This window comes from Cervus canadensis, chromosome 29, assembly GCF_019320065.1.
Source record: "Cervus canadensis isolate Bull #8, Minnesota chromosome 29, ASM1932006v1, whole genome shotgun sequence".
In the NCBI taxonomy this organism is placed as follows: domain Eukaryota; kingdom Metazoa; phylum Chordata; class Mammalia; order Artiodactyla; family Cervidae; genus Cervus; species Cervus canadensis.
In genome coordinates, this window is record NC_057414.1 from 26,289,363 (window position 1) to 26,304,318 (window position 14,956).

Here is a 14,956-nt window from a genome sequence, read left to right on the forward strand (position 1 = left end):
TCTTGCTATGAGCATGTAATTTGCTAAAGTTACTGTATGATTTAGGTTTTGTAACATGTTGAGTATCATCTGAGGGAGGGTCATGATCACTTGGGTGTATATTAGAGAACATGCTTGTGTCCATTAGATGGAAAACTGGAATTTAGTAAGAAAAGGTCCCAGAGTGGACTTTAGAGTTGAAATAAAGCGGTCATTTTTATTAATAATTTGAGGAAGATTCAATACCAGCAAGAGAACAAAGAACTCATGGGTGGTAGGAAATAGAGGCTGACCGCCCAAGGGTACCTGGGAGGAAGAAGCCAAGCCCTGGGCCTTAAAGTGGTTCAGGGCTGCTTCGTATGTAGAAACCTCTGGTCTGAAGTTACATTCTTTGCATTTTTCTTAGTTAAGTAACCCATTTTCTTACATCTAGAGCAGGGTGGACCTCTTTCCCAGAAGGAAAAACTAAGACATCTCAGAGAGCCCTTGAGGAAAACTCAAGGGATCACCAAGTACCTCGGCAGCTGTTACAGAGGTATTTTCCAATAACAGCTCTTCCTGCTTCAATTCCCAAGTCATTTAAGTAAAGAAACAGCCCTTTGTCCTGGTTCTGAGTGGAAAAATGTCGAGTATAGGCCAGGCTCCAAGTGCAGGGTTAATTCTCATTGATTGGGCAAGGTCTGCCACCTGGTGGGAAGAAATAAAATGTCACCTGCTTTTCTCATCTAATTTCTTGCTATACTGATTTTTTTAAAAATCATATATATTTAAAATCATATACAATGCTGAAGCTGAAACTCCAATACTTTGGCCACCTCATGCGAAGAGTTGACTCATTGGAAAAGACCCTGATGCTGGGAGGGATTGGGGGAAGAAGGAGAAGGGGACGACAGAGGATGAGATGGCTGGATGGCATCACCAACTTGATGGACATGAGTTTGAGTAAACTCCGGGAGTTGGTGATGGACAGGGAGGCCTGGCATGCTTCGATTCATGGGGTCGCAAAGAGTCGGACAAGACTGAACGACTGAACTGAACTGAACAATCATATATTTTACAAGGGCTTCCCTTGTGGCTCAGCTGATGATGAATCCGCCTGCAATGCAGGAGACCTGGGTTGGGAAGATCTCCTAAAGAAGGGAAAGGCTACCCACTCCAGTATTCTGGCCTGGAGAATTCTGTGGACTGTTTAGTCCACGGGGTCGCAAAGAGTCAGACATGACTGAGGCGACTTAACACATATTTTTACAGAACCCATCCTCAGCCTCTAACTTGGGCTTGCTTAGCCACCAGCCAAATTCTCCTACCTTGATAATGATGCTGACATATTGAGGAGAATTTTTCAGCAAATATCTGGATCTTAAATCACTTTCAGAGTATTTTAGAACAGCCGGGAGAAGAAGCAAAGGTAAGAAGGAGGGGACTGGTAGGTGATAGGCTTCTCCTAAAGAGGAAAGCATTCATTCATGCATACACCATCATCCATGGAGTTGAGCACCATTGAGCACCAAAAACCATGCTCATCAAAATAAAATGCCTTTCCACGAAAAGAAAAACATGCAAATCAGTTTGGAAACAAAAATGTGTAAGATCACATCCCTGCACCTTTAGTGCCAAAGAGATGAATAGATGACCAAGTTAGGTTGGGAAAATAAATTAGGTAATTTTGGTTTTCACTGGAGGGTGCAGAGTTGTTTGAGTCCATTAGGGGGAGTGCTAAATCTCCAGACAAAACACACATGCCCTAGGCTAATTCTGGAATATGCCCAGGATTGCTTGAGGATTTCAGTCTATCTGTCCCTCACAGAAAGTAAAGATACCCCAGGATTCTGGGGACCTTGAACTTTCAATAATATCCTCCAGCACTGCACATGTATCACTTCTTTCCTCTTTCACCAGCCCATACTTTTCCTTCCACCCAGGCCAGTGCTCTCAAATTGCAGCCCCAGGCATCCCCACTGCCCTCACCTGGGAAACTTATAGAAATGCAAATTCCCAGGTCCCGTGACTTCCCAGACTAAATACATCAGAATCTCTGGCAATTAAAAAAAAAAAAAACTATTTATTTATTATTTTCAGCTGCTGTGTATCATTGCTCTATGGGGGCTTTCTCTGGTTGTGGCAAGCCGGGGCTACTGTCTAGATGTGGTGCACAGGCTTCTTCTTGCAGTGGCTTCTCTTGCTGCTGAGCAGAGGTTCTAAAGTACACAGGCTCAGTAGTTGCAGCTCTGGGGCTCTAGGGCAGGGGCTCAGTAGTTGAGGCTCATGGGCTTAGTTGCTCTGAGGCATGTGGGATCTTTCCAGACCATAGAAATCAAACCTATGTCCCCTGCATTGGCCGGCAGACTCTCAACCACTGGACCACCAGGGAAGTCCCTCTGGGAGTGTTTTGTTTTGTTTTTTTTTCCTGGGAGTGTTTTTAACAAGCTCTCCAGGTGATTTTTTTTTTCCATTTATTTTTATTAGTTGGAGGCTAATTACTTTTCTCCAAGTGATTTTGATGCATGCCAAAGTTTGAGAGCCTTGAGTCTACAAAACCATGTGGGTATGGACCAGGGAGACTGGTGGGGTGGAAGAGAAGAAGTGATGGTTCCTGCAAGAGGAGAGGAAGCAGAGAACATCCGTAAAGGGAGATGACACTGCACCGCAGTGCCTTTTGCCAGCTCCGCTTGGCACCATTGTTGTAAACACTAACCCCCAAATTTACCCTAGGTCCGATTGGCTTTAGACATTGGCTCAGCCTTCAAATCATGCTACTCCAGAACAGTAGCTGCACAGTGTTCAGGACTGATAAGATAAGCAAGGGCTGGGCCAACCAACACTCAATTTCAACCCTCTCCACTTCCGTCTGGATCCATGACAGGCGCACCTTACCTCCTGGGCAGTGTGGTGTACTGGCAGGCTCCCATCAGCTCCCCCTCTCACCTCCCCCGCGTGGGGCTGGGATACCTGGATTGAAAACGAACTCCATTAAACCCCAGGCAGCATCAGCAGCTTGCTCCCTCCTCTGTTGCGTGGGGAGAATACTACAGTGGGTCCTCTGGATCAGCTGGTTCTGCAGTTGCAGAGTCCATCAGTCCTGGATTGAAAATATTCAGAAAAAAAAATTTCTAAAAACCAAACCTTGGATTTGCTGCAGGAAAGCAACTATATACTTACATAGCGTTTACACTGTAGTAGGGGTTGTTGTGGGCTTCCCAAGTGGTACTAGTAGTAAAGAACCAGACCGCCAGTGCAGGAGACATAAGAGATGTAGGTTGGATCCCTGGGTCAGGAAGATCTCCTGGAGGAGGGCATGGCAACCCACTCCAGTATTCTTGCCTGGAGAATCCCCATGGACAGAGGAGCCTGGGGGGGGCAGGGTTGGCTACAGTCCATAGCGTCTCAAAGAGTCAGACACAACTGAAGTGACTTAGCATGCGTGCATACAGGAGTTGTTGTATTAGTTGTAGTCTAGAGATGATTTAAAGTATATAAGAGGATGTGCATAGGCGATATGCAAATACTAGGACATTTTATATAAGGGACTTGAGTGTCAGATTTTTGATATGGGGGTACTGGAGCCAGTCCCCAGAGGATATCCAGGGAGGACTGTACTTACCAAAGGGAAATGCTATTTAAACGTACACAACGAATCACCTAAAGTCCCTAGAGCAGGACAGGCATTGTTGCTCAGTCTTGTCCGACTCTTTTGTGACCCCATAGGCTGAAGCCTGCCAGGCCCCTCTGTCCATGGGCTTTCCCAAGAAAGAATGCTGGAGTCCACTGCCATTTCCTTCCCCAGGGGATCTTCCCCACTCAGGGATGAAATCCACATCCCCTGACAATGCCAGAGGATTCTTACCACTGAGCCACCTAGGAAGCCCTCGGGGCAGGCATTATTCCTTAGCATTTTTCTGACCTTGGTTCCTACTCTCCGGGCATCCCGGCTGCCTGTGCCTCCCTACCTTGGGTTTTTTAGCACAAAGTGAAAGTCGCTCAGTCGTGTCCAACTCTTTGCAACCCCATGGCCAGGCCAGAATACTAGAGTGGCTCCCTTCTCCAGGCGATCCTCCCAACCCAGGGGTGGAACCCAGGTTGCCCGCATTGCAGGCGGATTCTTTACCAGCTGAGCCACCAGGGAAGCCAAAACGGGCCTTCAAATGGTGTGGAATGAACAGGCGAAGCATGCTCTGCTGTCTGCCGTATTTTTCTATAGCTGCTGCCAAAACGTGCCAGGCCAGAGCCAGACTTTGTCAATCTCTTAAGCAGAAATCACTCTTTTAAAGCGGAAAGCAATGGTGATTCAGGCACCTCCCTGCTTTCCATTCCTCCTCCCCACACGCGGGCACAAAGAGCGGAAGAGGGGTGACACGGACGGGGGCGGGGGTGGGTAGTGAGGGGGAGAAGGCCTCCGTACGTCCAAATTCCCGGGTCACCTCGTCCGCAGTCTAACTCAGCAGCAGACGACAAGATGGGACCTGGGAGGGGAACAGGAGCACCGCCCCCCGCCACCTCCCCGGGCTGGGGGCTGTCAGGTCGCATCTGTTCCAAATTTATAGCCCCTCCTCGGGCCGCCGCCGGCCTCTCCACGGCCTCTTTACCAAGTGCAGCCCCAGCTGAGGCCCCTCCCGCGGGGAGGGAGAGGACACACCCCCGGCGGCCCCGGGCTGGGGGCGGGGAGCAGGTGTGAAGCGGGGGTCGCAGCCGCGCGCGCGGTCACCCTCCATCGCACGCGGAGACCCGGCTTCACCCCCATATTGTACACAATGGGGCGGGGGCCAGGCCGAGGGCGGCTCATTACCCAGATCGGCCGGGGAGCGGGTGTGGAAAGAGGGGGGGTCGGGGGAGGGCCGGCCGCCAGAGCCCCGGGCCGGAGCGCGCGAGTGTGGAGGGGCGAGGCCTGCACGGTGGACGCCCGTCCAGTTACAGCCGATCTCCGACCCCAGCCAAACCCCCGACGCCTGAGCCAATCTGGGCCCCCAGGGCCTGGCGGGAGGAGGAGCCAGGGAACCACGAGAGGCCCTCCGGGGCTGGGCAGAGACGGGCGCGCCCGAGTAGCTCGCGCCCAGCGGGTTCGCAGATTGCCCATTGTCCGCGTCGGCTCCGCGCCCCCCGCGCTCTGCCGGAGTAACAGCCTTCTCTCTGCTGGCCTCGTGGGTTCGAAATGAGCAGCTAGGGCCGTGGGGAGCGCCGGGGGAAGGGTCTTTCAAGGAGGGAGCCTGGGGAGGGGTGGGGAGGGGATGCACCTAGCCGAGGCTACACAAAAAAGTACCGGCCTGTCTCCAACGCGGTCTCTGACTCAGGCCTGCGGGTCAGGGGACCCGCTCCCCTCCCGCGCTTCAAAGGCTCCATCTCCCCAGATTACGACTCTCTTCTCTAACCCGAACTGTTCCGGGAGAGATGCCCTCTTTTTATTTTCCTGGTCGGTCGATACCTTTGTCCGGGCTTTGGAATGCTGAAGGAAAAGGTGGGCGATCTGGACAGATGTGTGTGTGTACCTTTGACGTTGAGGCTAAAGAATTGGACAGAGGAGTTGGGAACTGAACGAAGGGCGCTAGGTTGTGATGGCCCCTGACACCCAGTTCCCTAATCCTGGGATGTCTTCCGTCTCAGGGAACCCGCCCTGGTCTTTGTGGCTTTGTTTCATGGTCCTCTTTGCCAGGATGTCACCGTCGCTGGGAGATGGGCGTCTCTGGGAAAGGACCTGAAAAGGGGCCAGAGAAAGGTTGGGACAGCCAGGTTTAGTGATAAAGGGCCTTACCACTTAGGGTTCCGGGGTGAAGGCAGAGTTGAGTGGAGGCTGAAGCTCATTAGATATAGAGGCCACAATCTGGCAGATGCTGGGCCAAATCGAGAGGACAGACACTTTTTGACCCTTTAAGTATTTTTCAGCATCCTATTATGGATAAGTTGCATATTCTGTATAATAAATAGACACAAAATTAGAAAAATAGAATGAGACCCCATGAACCCATTACCCAGCTTTAGCACTTATCCATTTAAAGACAGTCTTCCTTTATCTGGCCCCATCTCTCTCCCTTCATAATTTTGAAGCAAATGTGAGAAATCATATTTCTTCTGTAAATATTTTGGTGTAGTCTTAAAAGGTAAGGTCTCATTAAATAACATAATAATAACATTGGCACGCCTGAAATATATCATCCAATATATAATCAACACTGAATCTTCCCCAACTGTTTTATGTTTATTCATTATTGTTGTTCAAATGAGGATCCAGATGAGACTATACAGTGTCATGTCTCTTTTAACTGGATGTTCCACCTCTTTATCTCTTTTTTCTTTGCAATTTATCTGTTGACAAAACTGGGTCATTTGTTCTGAAAATTTTTCCACACTCTGAATTTTGTTGAATGTATCCCCATGGTGTCATTTAACATGTTCTTATGCCCCTATATTTCCTGTAAATTGGTTGTTAGATATAGAGGCTTGATCAATTAATGCTTGATATTTTTTCACTAGAATACTTCATAGGCAATATTGTGTAATTGTGACAGCAGTCATGTCTGCTTGTCTGTTTTGTTTGTTGTTGTGATATATCACCATCCAGCAAGAATCATTGCCTGGATCCACTATTTCATTAGGGGTTGCCAAATTGTGACATTCTAATTCTGTAATTCCATCTTCATTTATTAGCTGGAATACTTCTCTAAAGAAAACCTGTCATCAACTATTTCTTTATGTTGGGGTATATCCAAATAGAAAAGGTAGGATAAATTCTCGATTCTTTTCGTTTGCCTATTATTTCTCAAAATAATGAGCCAATTCCTTAGCATCCTCTAAAGGTAAGCAAGATTTTAAAAACTCATTATAAACTCAAGACTTTAAATATATTTGATGGACTTTACAGCGAGTATGTTTTTTATTACATGAGTATTTTTAAATTAGGAGACACCATAATAAAAATACCAAGCTCTGTCTTCTCCTGAGGATGATAAGGCAATGCTGAGCCCTTTCCCACACGGCTAGTCTGTGGCTGAAGGGCATGTATCCATCTTCTGCCAAACTCCCCTCCCATCCAGACTTAGTGGACATTCGTTCTTCTCCTGATCTGCTCAGATCTCTTCTGTTACCTGCCTGGACACTGAGGGTGTGGGTTTGTAAATCAGATTCAATCTGTATTTCATCTTACAGATGAGAGAGCTGGTGAAGTAATTTACCTACCTAGGAGGAGAAGACAAGTCTCCTGGCCCTGATGCTGGGAAAGATTGAAGGCAAAAGGAGAAGGGGGCGCCAGAGGATGAGATGGTTAGATAGCACCACTGACTCAATGGACATGAGTCTGAGCAAAATCTGGGAGATAGTGAGGGACAGGGAAGCCTGGGTGCTGCAGTTCATGAGGATGCAAAGAGTAAGGCAGAACTTAGCAACTGAACAACAACAATATTGCTTCTGTTTTATGTTTTGGCCACAAGGCATGTGGCATCTTAGCACCCTGACCAGGGATTGAACCCACACCCACTGCATGGAAGGTGAAGTCTCAACCACTGGACCACCAGGGAATTCTCTGCCTTACCTTTCACTTGAGCTGAGTCAGAGACCTTGAAACACCTCAAGACAAGCTCCCTCCCAATTCCAAAACACACTTTGCAGAGGAAACTTGATACTATTCCAAATCCTTCTCTCTCTTTCTTGCCTCCCACACCCAGTCAGTCACCTAGCCTGCTAATTAGCCTTCCTGCCTCCATTCCTGTCTCCTCCATTTGTCCTCCTCATCAAAAAGAGGATGTTCCAAACCATAAATCTAATCATGTCACTCTCTGGCTTAAAGATCTGTCAGTAACTTCTCATTGCCTTCAGGTTAGATACAAGCCAGCCTCCTCTGCATGCCATACAAGGCTCCCCAGGAGTTGTGTCTTACCACATGCTGTTCCCTTGTCACGACCCCATCCTCCAGCCAGAGGGAATTACCCGCAGGACTTTGCACCCACAGTGCAGTCTGTACTTTGTCCTCTGCGTTTTCTATTTGCTTCTTTAAGCACCCATTCCTTCCCCAGCTAATTCTCTTTTATAGTTTGTCTCCCTTCAGGCGAGTTCCCTGGCAGTTCAGTGGTTAAGAGTCCATGCTTCCAATGCAGGGGGTGCAGGTTCAGTGGAAAAGATCCCACATGCCCCACAGCATGACCAAAAAATAAAAATAAATAAGTTAAGGATAATAAAATCATTTTTTAAAAAAGTCTCCCTTCAAGTTGGGATGGACATGGGCACACTGCTATATTTAAAATGGATAACCAACAAGGACCTACTGTAGAACACACGGAACTCTGCTCAATGTTATGTGGCAGCCTGGATGGGAGGGGATTTGGAGGGAGAGTGGATACATGGATATGTATGGCTGAGTCCCTTTGCTGTCTGTTCACTGGAAACTATCACACTGTTAATCAGCTATGAAAGTGTTAGTCACTCTGTGTCCCGACTCTTGGGGACCCCATGGGCCTGCCAGACTCTGTTCATGGGATTCTCCAGGCAAGAATACTGGAGGGAGTAGCCATTTCCTACTCCAGGGGATCTTCCCAACCCAGGTATCAAACCTGGGTCTCCTGTATTGCAGGCAAGATTCTTTACCATCTGAGCCACCATACGCCAATACAAAATAAAAAGTTTTTTTTTTTTTTTTAAAGTTTCCCTTCAAGCTTTGGTCTTTTTGGAAACCTGCTTTGGGCAGGCCCTGACTCCATTCACTGTCCTGCTCTGCACTTCTGTGGCCCCTGTGTGGGTTTTTTATTTTCCTATTTTCTTTTTTAAGTTAGGTTGTTTTTTCCTTCCACTTGTCTGCCACCTGGAGGATGTGGGCGCTTCCTGAGGCCTCACAGGCGGTATGTCTGTACCTCCAACACTAGAAGCGCAGCACTCAGTAGGCAGGTCAGCAAGGATTTGGTTAGAAAATGAAATTAGATCAGAGAGATGAAGCTTTGTGGAGTTGTTTGGACAGAAGGAAGTTCCCCCTTCTCCAGTAAGGAGGGGGCTGGATGCAAATGACACTATGTGATAGTAAACTGACAGATGCTAAGCAGAGGCTAGGGTGGCCTGGGGCTGATGCAGCGGGGTCCTGGACCGGAGGGGAGGGGTGTGTGTGTGTGTGTGTGTGTGTGGTCCTGGACTGGAGGGGTGTGTGTGTGTGTGTGTGTGTGGTCCTGGACTGGAGGGGTGTGTGTGTGTACCGGAGGGGCCTGGGGCTGATGCGGCGGGGTCCTGGACCGGAGGGTGTGTGTGTGTGTGTGTGTGCGTGTGTGTGTGTGTGTGTGTGTGTGTGTGTGTGTGTGTGTGTACCGGAGGGGCCTGGAGCTGATGCCACGGGGTCCTGGACTGGAGGGGTGTGTGTGTGTGTGTGTGTCTGTGTGTGTGGTGTGTGTGGTGGGTGGGTGTGGTGGGTGGTGTGTGTGTGGTGTATGTGTGTACCCACACGGTCGTCGCCCACCCGGCCTCATCCCGCTGGGAGGATAATTAAAGCGCCAAACGGCAGAGCGGGCGGGCAGTGTTCCCGGGGGCGCATTTCATCCGGGCTGATTAATGAGGCCGGGGAGTTAATGAGAAGAAAGCTAAACGGAGGGAGCCGAGCAGCGGAAGCCGTCTGAGGCCCTAGGGAGGAGGGGGCTTCCGAAGGCATCTCCCACTCCCTCTTTTCAGGGAAGGCGCAGCGCGCCCCGGGCGCCACTCGCTCCTCCGGGGGGAAAAGGAGGGGTCGCTGCCCTGGAGAACTCGTTTCTCCTTCCTCCGCGTGTACCCAGCCTCGCTCAACTGAGAGAGAAACTGCCCTTCCTGTCTAAAACCCAACAAAGGACCTCGGGACGCCGTCCTTCTCATTGTCTGGCAGGAGTCCCAGACCACCGGCAGGTCTCCTTCCGGACCCGAATTAAGAACCAGCTCTGCCCTTACTGAGTAACCAGTAGAGGCCTGGCGTGCTGTGGTTCCTGGGGTCGCAAAGAGTCGGACGTGACTGAGCGACTGAACTAAACCAGTAGACAAATTACTTAGTCCGGTGAGCCTCTGTTTCTGCATCTGTAAAATGGGATCATACTCCTTACCCCACCACAAAATGGCTAAGGTTGATTGAGATATTATTAATAGTATGTACCAGACACTCCTGTAAGCATTCGGCATGTATAATTTTTTTTTTAATTTATTTTATTCAAGTATATTTGATTTAAAATGTTGTGTTAGCTTATGCTGTACGGGAAAAGCTGATGTATGGCTCTACATATGTACATTCTTTTTCATGTTCTTTTCCATTACAGTTAATCACAGGGTACTGAATATAGTCACCTGTGCTACACAGTAGGACCTTGTTTATCCATCCTATGTGCAATAGTTTGCATTTGCTAACCCCAGACTCCCAATCTGAACCTCCCCCCATCTCCTCCCCCTTGGCAACCACAAGTCTCTTCCCTATGTCTGTGAGTCTGTTTCCTTCCAATACAGCTTTATGATAAGAGGGAAGAAAGATGCTACTTTGGGGAAGAGAAATGTGTAGAATAGGAATATGGTCGTGAAGAGGAAGCAGTAGCTGAAGGCACATTCCTGCTGCTTTAGGTGGGAAGAAACCAGTTAGCAGCTCAGGGAAGCAGGTGATGAAACGCATGGCATGTGTAATCTTTATTGCTCCCCCAGACTCTAGGAGGCAGGTCTTTTCTTCTTATTCCATAGAGAAGGACATGGGGGTGGGAATCCTGAGGTGACTTGCCCAAGGCCACCCAGCTACTAAGTGCTGCTGGGCAGTGAACCTACCATGTGATTACGGAGCCCGGGTCCTTAGCATCAAGCACCGGTGCTAGTTTGAAGGCGGTTGTGAGGGTCTAACCACATAACACGTGGAAAAGATCTGGGAACTGTAAGATGCTAAGCAAATGGGAGAAGAAGCCCCTGTTGTTGTCATCATTATTCTTTTCACACTCGGTTTTGGACCCAGGAGAGGGACAGGTCCATGAGGGATGGGGCGCCTGACCAGAGAGAGAGAACACAGGGTAAACGGCCTTGCCAACAGCCTGCAGCGTTGTGTCCTAACTGCACTGGCAGAGCCGCCATGAGTGCATGCGCGCTCAATCACTCAGTCGTGTTTGACTGCAGAGAGCCCACCAGGCTCCTCTGTCCATGGAATTCTCCAGGTGGGTGAATACTGGAGTGGGTTGCCATTTCCTTCTCCAGGGGATCTTCTTGACCCAGGGATCGAACCCCTGTCTCCTGCGTCTCCTGCACAGGCAGGCAAATTCTTTATCACTGAGCCACCAAGGAAGCCCAGAGCCCCCATACCCACCTCTCAGTGCTCACACTTCCATGGTCAGACTGCAGACACACCAAATGCTCTCTGTGTCCCCACAAATGGCACAGGAATAGTTGTCTTGATTTTAAAGGCTAGAGCATGCACAAGGGGATGGGGCTGAGTTTGGACCTGGACGAAGCAGGTTCCAGTATGAATCTGCCATTGAGCAGCCACGTGGGCCTCGGTGAGTCACTTGATGACCCCGAACTCCATCTGCCAGTTGGGATGATGACAGCCATAGCTGTTTCACAGGACTGCTTGGAAAGGGACAAGCATGAACCTTTGCATGTGAAAAGTCATTGTCACCTTACGTTGTGCTTTGTATCTAGAAATGGCTGGAAGGGGAGTCCAGGTCACTGTCCAGGGGTGTGCCAGGGGTTTCTAGCAATGGGCAAAGGGCAAGGTGCCTAAACTGCCCGATGACTACACCCCTGTTCTCCCAGTAATCTGACTTTGGGATCTACAACTCCGTATTGATCTCCAGTCTAGAGTGATTGGAGACCAGAAGCCAATCAGTCCCGACAAAGTCTTGATGAATTCAAAATGAGCCAGTTTCCTCCTGGTGAGTTTCTTCTGCCAAATCAGGAAAATGGAGGCTGCCCAGATCAACCAAAACCAAATCATTCCACCCCTGCTCATCATTCACCTTCACCTTCCCCACCAACCAGACTCGGAAGCCCCCAGCCCTCACTAGTTCTCGCTGCCACCACCCCCCGCTCACTGTGGGAGCCAGCCAGCGCTGGCAAAAGAAGGAGCATCAGTAATTTTTTCCAAAGGAGCTTGTGTCTAGAGAAACCAATATTTAACATCCCCATTTACATTGAAAGCGTGGTTCTGATTATGAGATGGTAATGAGGGGATTAGCCAGGGTAGAGAGCCCCCCTGCCTGCCGCCCCCTCCCGTCTTTCCCTCCATCACCCTGCATGGTGGGCTTATTCCCAGAGAAGGAGGTGTGGGGGAGGGTGCAGGGCGCTCCCACTGGGAGAGCATCAGAGATGCCAGAGCAGGGCAGGGGTCCTCCAAGACCCCGTCTGAGAGCCCCTTATTCATCTCTGGAATCAGTTAGCCTCAGAAAGGGTGATGGGTGAGATGGAGACCCCCGACTCTGAGAGTCCTTCTGTCCTTTCCCCTAGACTTGGCTAAGGCCCTCTGCTCTCTGATTCTGTCCGGTATTTCAGATGGGCAATTCCTTACGTCATCCTTTGTCTCTGAACTAGAGGACTGAAGTTATCAAGTCTGTTGGGAGAAGTTTTGTTTGGCTTCTGACTTCTCTGGCTTCATCTCTAACCTGGCCTGTCTCCCCTAAATCCCCTCCTTCTCGGGAGGGGCATCCTTGCTCCTCCTCATGCCAGATCCTGCCTTTTAACTAGCCGGCAGTTTATCTCCGACTCTTCCTGCAGGGTGAGGGGTGGGGGACGGGGAGAACCCAAGGGGGTCACCCATCCTGAGGCCCCGTTTGTTGGCCGACAATTGCGCTCAGACTGGATAATTCGGTGTGTGATTGTGGTCACGCCCCCCCTTTTGTGCCCCTTTCAGAGCCAATCTCCCAGACCCAGATGGGTTAATCCATAATGCAGACGAGCAAGTAATTGGCTGTCAGCCCAGCCCCCTGCACCCCCTCCCCTATTAGTGCCACTGCCCTAATGAAGCCCAGCTTGGAGAGCCCCCTTCTCAATGAGGCGCCAGCCCCAACCCGACCAGGCACACATGTGTCTCCGCTGCTCTGCCTGAAGCCTGGCTCCCTTTAGGGACCCTCAGCCCAGCCTCCCCGGGGTAGCCCAGCTGCCAGGGCTGCAGCAACCTGGGAGGGGGGCTGTGATGGATGGGAGGGAGTTAGTTAATAGAGCCCCAAACACATGAGCCCTGTCCCCACACCGACCCTCCCCCTCCCACACACACGCACTTTTGCAGCTTCCTCTGACAGCTGCCCTGGCCTTCTGAAATAGCCCTGTGGAATATTCCCTGCTTCCGTCTCCCTCTAAGCTGTGCTGAAAAGCTGTTTCTTCGGACGCTGGCACAAGTCATTACTGCCCAGCCCATCCCCAACCCCTGCCAACCTAAGTCCCCATGTGGGTCTTGGGCAAAGACAGGTCAAGACAGCGTTAAAAGATGAGCTTAACTCAGCTAATGTTGGGATCTCACCGAGCTATTTTCTTTTCCTTAAATACTTAAATCTCTGTTTTTCAGTTCTACTTCTCTTCCTACCCTGGGCTTCCCTTGTGGCTCAGCTGGTGAAGAATCTGCCTGGAGATTCTTCCAGGCAGGAATGCAGGAGACCTGGGTTCGATCCCTGGGTCGGGAAGATTCCCTGGAGAAGGGAAAGGCTACCCACTCCAGTATTCTGGCCTGGAGAATTCCATGGACTGTATAGTCCATGAGGTTGCAAAGAGTTGGACACGACTGAACGAATTTCACCTCACTTCACTTCTCTTCCTACCCACTTCCCAACCAATTCTTTAGTTAGAGGCTGCCCCAAAGATGAGGCAGGTATCTACAGACCAGAGCCCTTCTCTCTGTTGGAGCCATCTGTCTTGGCCTAGGTATCCCATCAGGTGTTTTGGTTTTTTAAAATATTTTATTTATTTATTTTGAGCTGTGCTGGGGCTTCATTGCTGCTCGCAGGCTTTCTCTAGTTGTGGTACATGGGCTTCTCACTGCAGTGGCTTCTCCTGTAGCAGAGCACAGATTCCAGTGCGTGCCGGCTTCAGGAGTTGTGGTGCATGGGCTCAGCAGTTGTGGCTCGCAGGCTTCAGAGTGCAGGCTCATTAGGTGCGGCACATAGCCGCAGTTGCTCTGCAGCATTTGAGATCTTCCCAGGCCAGGAATCGAACGGGTGTCCCCTGCATTACAAGGCAGATTCTTAACCACCGGACCACCAGGGAAACCCCTCCCATCAGGTTTTGAGCTCCCTGTTGCTGGAAGGATTCAAGCCAAGCCTGGATGAGCAGAAAAGTTTAGGGAGGATCTTTGCAAAGGGACCTACCATTCTCTGACTCCCTGCACTTGCTTTCTGTTCCCACATCTCTCTTCCCTCCAATAGAAAGAGCTGTGGGTTTGCTGAGCCTTTCTCCAAACCAGTGCAGGTAAGAAGAGATAGGCTGCTGCCTGGGTTTGGGCACTGAACCCTTTAAAATGACCATTTTATGGGACTTCTCTGGTGGTTGCAGTGGTTAAGACTCCATACTCCTAAGGCAGGGCTGCAGGTTCGATCCCCAGTCAGGGAACTAAGATCCCAAACGCTGTGTGGGTGTGACCAAAAAATAAAGATTTTAAAAAAGACAATTTCAGGGCTGCCCTGATGTCTCAGTGGTAAAGAATCTGCCTGCCAATGCAGGAGACATGAGTTCAATCCCTGATCTGGGAAGATCCCACATGCCTCGGAGCAACTAAGCCAGCAAGCCCAAACTACCAAGCCCACATGTTGCAGCTACTATAGCCCATGCTCTGCAACTAGAGAAGCTACCGCAATGAGAAGCCGGAGCACCACAACGAGAGAGAAGCTCCCACTTGCCATAACTAGAGAAAAGCCTGTGCAGCAAGGAAGACTTGATACAGCCAAAAATAAAAGTAAGTAAATAAATAAAATTATTTTAAAAATAACTTTAAAAATGACAATTTCATATTTTCCATTATTAACAAAATATTTTTAAATGAAAGAAAGATGAAAATTTGCATATGTTCCCTCATTCCCAACCAACCATTGCTTATAGTTTGGTTTAG

The 14,956-nt window shown here is 49.6% G+C and overlaps 1 long non-coding RNA gene across 1 annotated transcript; it reads right to left on the minus strand.

The window, feature by feature from the left end:
- Nucleotides 1-2,392: 2,392 nt before the first annotated feature.
- Nucleotides 2,393-5,875, minus strand: LOC122431374. The gene is made up of 3 exons (XR_006266494.1): nucleotides 5,723-5,875; nucleotides 2,929-3,058; nucleotides 2,393-2,572 (listed from the first exon to the last, which is right to left on the minus strand). It is a non-coding gene; the product is annotated as an uncharacterized LOC122431374 (long non-coding RNA).
- Nucleotides 5,876-14,956: the final 9,081 nt, after the last annotated feature.